General features: G+C 45.3%; 1 non-coding gene across 1 annotated transcript; it reads left to right on the top strand.

Moving 5' to 3' along the window:
• The first annotated feature begins 8,715 nt into the window (after nucleotides 1-8,715).
• On the top strand, nucleotides 8,716-8,790 carry Trnas-cga. Its single transcript has one exon. It is a non-coding gene; the product is annotated as a tRNA-Ser (tRNA).
• The last annotated feature ends 263 nt before the right edge of the window (nucleotides 8,791-9,053 follow it).

Genomic DNA, 9,053 nt, shown 5'->3' with positions numbered 1-9,053 from the left:
AAACGCCTACCAATTTTCGTTTATGTCGCACAACTCCTTCTTAGTGCTGCGATTTGTTTTTCCGTCGTTGTATTATGGACATCATCTTTCAGGTGTAGAAATACGCCTACCACTTTTCGCTTATGTCGCACAACTCCTTGTTGTTACGATTTTTTTCCCGTCAGCGTATTATTGGAGCGTTCACGCACCGTTACACAGAATGTAAACGATAATTGTTTACAAAGTACCACAGTTGTGTGGAGGAAGTCTAGACAAATAGTTTGTTATGGGGCACTTACTTTCCATCTAGCCAGGAAACTACAACAAACTGGCCTCCATATATCACCTATGCTACAGTGGAAGAACGGGACGTGCGATTTTTAATATTCTATCACTCTTTGAGGGGAAACTATACGGCCTAGCGAGAAAAGAAGTACAATTTCTTTTGTAGGAATTTTAATTTAGTTTAATTTTTACTGGGATACTTCATGCTACCGGTAGCAGTTTTTGAATTATTCAAGAAAAAAATACAATAGTGGTCTTAAAACAAAAGAAGACAATATCACACACTCACCCCCACCAGTCAGAACTTTTTGTGTGTTGTTCATGGCACTCCCTCCTACCACTATAGAAATAATTTCTGACTACACGAATTATTTCTCATATTCGACCTATTCTTTTCTTCATTTCCTGGGCTGTATTACGTACGTACTCTACCCTCAGGGTAGCCGAGAGCGCTAATGCACTGCTTCCAGGACTCGAGTAAGCGCGCCGGCCCCGGATCCAATCCGGCGGTCTAACAACGACGGCCGATATGCCGGCCGCCTGGATGTGGTTTCTAGGCGGTTTTCCACATCCCGCTAGATGAATACCGGGCTGTTCCCCAAGTTCCGCCTCAGTTACACGACTCACAGGCATTTGAAAATGTTCGCCTTATTTCATAACTTACACTAGACGCAGACAGCTGGGGTACACTACTTTCGTCCCTGGGGGTTCGGGGTGGTGGCAGGAAGGCCATCCGGCCACCCTCCGCAATTAACACTGCCAAATCCGTCATAACAAAGCCGACTCCGCGTTTGAGCTGGACAAAGACCCCGAGAAAGAAAGAAAGAAATTACGTACGCGCTCTCCTAATAGCCTTCAGTGTGTGGTATAAGCCAGATCTACTAACGACGGACCTATAATACTCCAGTCTGACGATTGCCTTATAATAGATCGCTTAAGATTTCTAGCACATGGAAACCATACAGCCACAGTCGATTCTGCGGATATCACAAATCATGAGTTGTGCTTTCACATGGAGAGCAATGTACAAGCAACCATAATGTCACCTCAATTTCCTAAACTGTCTCCATGATCAGTTTCCTCATGTAGCACAAAATACTAAAGACACACAGTGAAACACTGGGATTTGTGATATAACCTAAAATAAGTCGCAGCCTGATTTCAGAAAAAACGTCATGCACTACCTTGTGTCGGAGTGATATGAAGAAGAAAATTACGAATGGACGCAACTTAAGAATGTTTATATCTGCTGGCACTACAAAAATTCAAATGGCTCCATGAACTATGGGACTTAACATCTCAGGTCATCAGTCCTCTAGACTTAGAACTACTTAAACCTAACTAACATAAAGACATCACACACATATACGCGCGAGGCAGGATTCGAATCTCCGACCGTAGCAGCTGCTCGGTTCTGGACTGAAGAGCCTAGAACCTCTCAGCAACAGAGACCGGCTGCTGACCCTACAGGACACTGTGGTACCGTAATAGGGCCAAATAAAAGTGTTTCCCAGAAAGTAATGCACCTCAGTTTCTTTCTTAGTCTAAAACAATGCTACGATTACGTATCTATTATTTGAAGTATCCTGAATGAGCGCTCCAAGCTTCCGTCACTTCCGGTAGATAGCACAGCTGCAGGACAGTTTCAAAATGGCGTCTCTAGGTAATATACGTTACTAGTAACGTACCGTGATTGGAATTTCTCAGTACAGAGAATGAAACTGTGGGGAATATTCACAAACGCTTGAGCACAGCCTATGGATCACCTATCGGCAGAAGTACGGTTAGTCACTGGGCACGGAGGGTGAGGTCGTGAGAAGGCGACTTGGCGGAGCTCTCCGATTTGCAGCGGTCGGGGAGACCATCCACGGCTGTCACACTTGATATGTTGCTTTGAGCTGATGTTGTCATCCGCGAGGACAGACGCATTACGACTCGGCACTGGAAGACATTTTGATGACGATGAGGAGGTGATTGGCACAGTGAAGCACTGGCTCCGCCTCCATGACAAGGACAGATAGCGACAGGGCATACACGCCCTTGCTTCGCGCTGGAATAAGGCCGCAGAACGGGATGAAAAAATAGGGTGTGTAGATAAAACATCATTCTTTCTGTGTGTAATTCTCATTATGTTTAATAGAGAACTGTTTAAGAAAAAAATGCGGTGAATTACTTTCTGGGCAACCCTCGTACATTTCCAAGACTTTATTCACCGTCCGGTTTGACAGTGTAATGTATATACGAAGTCACATTTTGAGTAGTACACGTGGAATATAGTTCATAAAATGATCTTGAAACTGATAATACCCAGTATTCTCCATTACATCGTCTAGAGAGAAAAGCCTATGAATTTGGCGACTAATTTTAGGTTTAATATCCCTTTAAAAACAACGCATTTAATTTAATTTTCATCGTTTTCCTTTCTGCGTGGGTTCATAGACCTAATGAAGGCTGTATTCTTTGAACAAATTTTGGACTTCAATAAAATTTTCAAATGGACACTGTATCTGGTACGTCGACAGCCACAATTGTGTAAAATTGCTACACCACGAAGATGACGTGCTACAGACGCGAAATTTAACCGACAGGAAGAAGATGCTGTGATATGCAAATTATTAGCTTTTCAGGGCATTCACACAAGAATGGCGCCGGTGGCGACACCTACAACGTGCTGACATGAGGAAAGTTTTCAACCGATTTCTCATACACAAACAGCAGTTGACCGGCGTTACCTGGTGAAACGTTGTTGTGATGCCTCGTGTAAGGAGGAGAAATGCGTACCATCACGTTTCCGAATTTGATAATGGTCGGATTGTAGCCTATCGCGATTGCCGTTTATCGTATCGCAACACTGCTGCTCGCGTTGGTCGAGATCCAATAACCGTTTGCAGAATATGGAATCGGTGTGTTCTGGAGGGTAATACGGTACGCCGTGCTAGATCCCAACGGCCTCGTATCACTAGCAGTCGAGATGACAGGCATCTTATCCGCATGGCTGTAACAGATCGTGCAGCCACGTCTCGATCCCTGAGTCAACAGATGGGGACGTTTGCAAGACAACAACCATCTGCACGAACAGTTCGACGACGTTTGCAGCAGCATGGACTATCAGCTCGGAGACAATGGCTGCGGTTAACCTTGACGTTGCATCACAGATAGGAGCGCCTGCGATGGTGTACTCAACGACGACCCTGGGTGCACGAATGGCAAAACGTCATTTTTTCGGATGAGTCCAGGTTCTGATTACAGCTTCACGATGGTCGCATCCGTGTTTGGCGACATCACGGTGAACGCACATTGAGAGCGTGTATTCGTAATCGCCATACTGGCGTATCACCCGGCGTGATTGTATGGGGTGCCTTTGGTTACACGTCTCGGTCACCTCTTGTTCGCATTGATGGCACTTTGAACAGTGGACGTTACATTTCAAATGTGTTACGACCCGTGGCTCTACTATTCATTCGATCCCTGCGAAACCCTACATTTAAGCAGGATAAAGCACGACCATATGTTTCAGGTCCTGTACGGGCCTTTCCGGATACAGAAAATGTTCAGCTGCTGCCCTGCGCAGCACATTCTCCAGATCTCTCACCAATTGAAAACGTCTGGTCAATGGTGGCCGAGCAACTGGCTTGTCACAATACGCCAGTCACTACTCTTGATGAACTGTGGTATCCTACTGAAGCTGCATGGGCATCTATACCTGTACACGCCATCCAAGCTCTGTTTGACTACATGCCCAGGCGTATCAAGGCCGTTATTATGGCCAGAGGTGGTTGTTCTGGATACTGATTTCTCAGGATCTATGCACCCAAATTGCGTGAAAATGTAATCACATGTCAGTTGTAGTATAATATATTTGTCCAATGAATACCCGTTTATCATCTACATTTCTTCTTGGTGTAGCAATTTTAATGGCCAGTAGTTTAGTATGTTTTGATGGTCATATGGTACATCTTCAAAATGACAGCGTCGTTATAATCAGGCAGCCGTGAAGTAAAAACATGTTTTTCAGTAAAATGCAGGCCTAAAGCAATCATTTCCAATGCACATGTAGCTCTCCAGCAACGTTTTTCTTAGCTGTCATGGATCGCAAAGTCTGTTCAAATAGTATCGGTTTCGGACTACACTACCCATAATTTGGAGTAAAAATGTGTAACTAAAAAAATAGCTTAGTTATGGACAAAAACCATACTACAAAATACATGAGTCCACTCTACATTAACAAGATTTATCAGAGAAATGTCAATGCATTTGGGAAAGGTAGAATTGGACGGATAGCATTCTACACTAATAAAAAAACAAAAGTGCAGTTAATACGGTGATGATGTTTGGTTTATGGGTCGCTAAACTGCACGGTCATCAGCGCCCGTACAAACTCCACTTTTTACACAGTCCTATTTTTGCACAATCCACTCTAGCCGCTGTCAAGAATGTTTATGATGATGATGAAGTAATGAGGGCAACACAAACAACCAGTCCCCGGGCAGAGAAAAATCCCCAACACAGAAGGGAATCGAACCCAGGACCCAGAGGCAGCAATGCTAGCCACTAGACTACGAGCTGCGGCCTACAGTTAATAAGAACACGTGAGCACACAAAGATAAGAAAAAAGAAGGCTCAAGACAGTGGCCTAAGGTACGTAGGACACACTGTGAGAAGTTTTAAGAAACGTTTTCAAATACATCTTGGCAAATTTAGATTTTACCACCGCAAAAAATCATTCACACGAAGAACATAGTTCACAAGAACCTTGAAATTCATGACATCCACGGATTCTTCATGAGACAGTCAAGAGAAAAGGAGCCCAACTTATCAGCAGCTGTAAATTTATTTAAATACATTTAATACGCTAGCAAATTTTCTGATTGCGGAAAATAACACCTACAGCTTCAGCTCTTTCAGCAACTTTGTATATGCACTTCTGCTAAACACTAACATGTTTTTAAAATTCATAACAACTGAATAGATGTACACCACCCATCCTAAAAGTTGTAGGAATGATTTTGTTTATGGCCTACAAGTGACATCACCATTGAAACTATGGTGACAGCTTGAACTACCAACTGTAAACAGCAGATGAGCTTCGAACATTCAGCTGTGAACAGGCAGGGTTAAGTAGAGGGTGTGTGGCAGTTATGTTCGTCAGCCTTGTGTCGCAAACTGCAATAGAGTATCAAATGGTTCAAATGGCTCTGAGCACTATGGGACTTAACTTCTGAGGTCATCAGTCCCCTAGAACTTAGAACTACTTAAACCTAACTAACCTAAGGACATCACACACATCCACGCCTGAGGCAGGATTCGAACCCGCGACTGTAGGCGTCGTGCGGTTCCAGACTGTAGCGCCTAGAACCGCTAGGCCACCATGACCGGCAATAGAGTATCATTTCTAAATCAAGTCTTTAGAAAAATCTCGAAAATGTTTTGAAGAAGAAAACAGTGAGTGAAGTTTGTCTCTCTGATCTTGACACCTGAACAGAAAGAACAACACGTGGATGCCTGCAGTGACATGATTGACATGAAAAACATGTCACAAGGGTGATGAGGCTTGCTTTTAGTTTAATTATTGCGGTTGCCTACATCAGAGACAGGCATTCACTCAGGGGCAAACCTATTGTTCTCCTTCGATTGACAGGTCTTTAACGTATTGTTCTCCTGTGATTGACAAGTCTATAACGTATTGCTCTGCTAAAAGACCCTTCCTTTTGAATGCCAGGTCCTAAACCTATTGTTCTCCCCCCCCCCCCCCCCCCCCCCGCCAAACCCTTCATGAAACCTCCAATCCATCCCCTCCTCCTCGGTGCTACAGGTACACTTCCAGGTCTGAGTTACTGGAATAGCCTCATTTGATTGACTACATCAAATGCCTGCCCCTGATGTAGGCAACCCGCACTAACAAAATGCGCTGAAACGAAGCATGCCCCACAACTCACGGTACTATTGCATGATACATAATACATGCATGAGGACGCAGAAAGTCCATGACATACTGTTGTCATGCCACAATACGCTCAATCACTACCATCTATGAGATGAAGTCATACCTGACGACTCTCAATACAGTGAGGACAAGAGTAACTTCACTGTGCCGCTGAAAACATTGGAAGAATGGGATCCCTCTACAGGTAGCCGCCATAGCCGCCAACGAGGGTCATCTGGGTACAGTAGAGCTGTGGTTCATAGTTCCGACCCCATTCACCAGCGTCCATCTTTGTCGGTCTCGGCACCACTCCAAACGTAGCAGTTCGTAGTGTGGTGTTAACGGCAGCCTACACGGGGGACGTTACTACTCTAGTCCAGCTTCTGCTATTCTACAGCGGACAGTGCAGGATGATACACTGCATGATTCGACCAGGCGGCGGAATGGAGCTCCCCAATAAGCACCGTTTCCTGCTCTTGTCAGGTGTTAATAACGCTCTGTCATGTGAGTATGCACCATCTCAGTGGTCATTGCACTTCTGATGCCCCCTATATACCCTATCAGGACACGTAACAATACTAAACGTGGCCAATAACAATTCACTCCAGCTGTCATTCTACCTGTCTGAGAGAATTGCAGCTCTAACTTCTTACTACTCAACGACGCTGTGTACATGTACGATGTTACTTCGACATCCTACCGAGTCTTCTCGAGAATCACTTTTCGCCTGGCAGATTATACACACTGGTGGCTAAAATTAAAGCAACAAACGGAAACTCTGCAAGGTCGTGTTCATTTTGCCACAAAACAATATAAACAGATGGTAGAAAAGTAGTAACAATGTAAAGAATGCAACGCGCAAATAACTGCAACATGTATAACGGCAGAAAAGGTGTTCTTCGTTTTTCTCCAACTTAACGAATTTTTACACAAATGCTGACAGCTGGTTAATGTGCTCAGTATGGAATGTGATCACCTCTGGCGCCAATAGAGGCCTGACAACGATGGGACATGCTGTAAATGTTGTCATCAATCTCGTGTTGAAGCAGTAACGCCCATTCTTCCTACGGAGCTCCTCACAAGTCTTAGAGACTGGCTGGTGGATGCTGACGTGATGCAACCCGTCTTAATAGTGCATCAAAGACGTGCTCTGTGAGATTCAAATCGGGCGAGGCAGCAGGCCACATCATGCGTGCAATATCTTCCGTTTCTAAAAAAAACGTCATACACCCGTGCTCTATGATTTCGATCATTTTCTACCTTGGCAACAACTGCGCCTGAGATCCCAAGTCTCTTCACGGTACCTGACAGCAGCTGAATCTTCACCCATACAGTTTCGTGAAAAAGTCTTTGTGGTCAACATAATACCTGCACACACCATTAAGGATTCTCCTCGATATCGGTCTTTTTCCACAATGTGTGGGCTCCGAAATCGTGTTCCACGTGCCCCCCAGATGCGAAACAGTCGGCAATCACTCCCCAGAGCAAATCGGGACTCACCTGTGAAAAGAACATTGGCTCCATTCTTGACGTCCCCTTCTGTGAAGACACGCCAGAGGTAAAACAGACATCGGCTGGAGTGGCCGAGCGGTTCTAGGCGCTACAGTCTGGAACCGCACCACCGCTACGGTCGCAGGTTCGAATCCTGCCTCGGGAATGGATGTGTGTGCTGTCCTTAGGTTAGTTAGGTTTAAGTAGTTCTAAGTTCTAGGGGACATGACCTCAGAAGTTAAGTCCCATAGTGCTCAGAGCCATTTGAACCATTTTTGGTAAACAGACAACAGGTCTCCAACAATAAAGGCCACTCTGCTGAAGCCTTCTGTACACCGTTTGCCTCTATACGATAGGTCCAGGTGCCGCTGCGATATCAGACACCAGCTGCAGTGCAATACTAAAGCGATTGCGTCGTTTCCTTACAGCCATGTAACGGTCCACTCTTTCTGATGTCACACTTAGTCGGCCCTGTCCTGGACTCCCGGATACAGTGTCGGTCTCTATAAACTGTCACCTCATCCGAGAAACAACACAACGATTCTGTAGGCGTCTTCTCTGTGCCATACTGCACCGTCTGTGACTGTGTACACAGCGATTGTGGATGTGGGACTACCCTGCAAACACTACCCCGCTTTACAGGTGCCCTGACGTCATTGCTGGCGTGGTTGTCCGTTGATCGAAATGCCATCTTCCGTGCAGAACACGATCGTAACGACATCTGTTGACAGAATGAGATTTTCGCTCTGCAGCGGAGTGTGCGCTGGTATGAAACTTCCTGGCAGATTAAAACTGTGTGCCCGACCGAGACTCGAACTCGGGACCTTTTCCTTTCGCGGGCAAGTGCTCTACCAACTGAGCTACCGAAGCACGACTCACGCCCGGTACTCACAGCCTAACTTCTGCCAGTACCTCGTCTCCTACCTTCCAAACTTTACAGAAGCTCTCCTGCGGACCTTGCAGAACTAGCACTCCTGAAAGAAAGGATATTGCGGAGACATGGCAGAAGTAAGGCTGTGAGTACCGGGCGTGAGTCGTGCTTCGGTAGCTCAGTTGGTAGAGCACTTGCCCGCGAAAGGCAAAGGTCCCGAGTTCGAGTCTCGGTCGGGCAAACAGTTTTAATCTGCCAGGAAGTTTCATATCTGTTGACAGTTTGTGTGATTATATCGTGAATTAGTCACAGGACAGGGAAATAGCAGTTTGTTGCTTTAATTTTGGATCTCAGTGTATACTGAATCGTACTGGTCCTATATCTTCATCTTCATCTACATAGATATTCCACAGCAGAGAATCTGCCGTCACTGTAGCACTACTTCGAATTTCCTTTCCTGTTACAGCCGCAAACAGACCGATGGAAAAACGACTGTTTATACGC

The sequence above is a fragment of the Schistocerca americana genome, chromosome 6, assembly GCF_021461395.2.
Source record: "Schistocerca americana isolate TAMUIC-IGC-003095 chromosome 6, iqSchAmer2.1, whole genome shotgun sequence".
NCBI lineage: Eukaryota > Metazoa > Arthropoda > Insecta > Orthoptera > Acrididae > Schistocerca > Schistocerca americana.
Note: the sequence above shows the minus strand (reverse complement) of the source record. Positions and strands in the feature narration are given on the sequence as shown.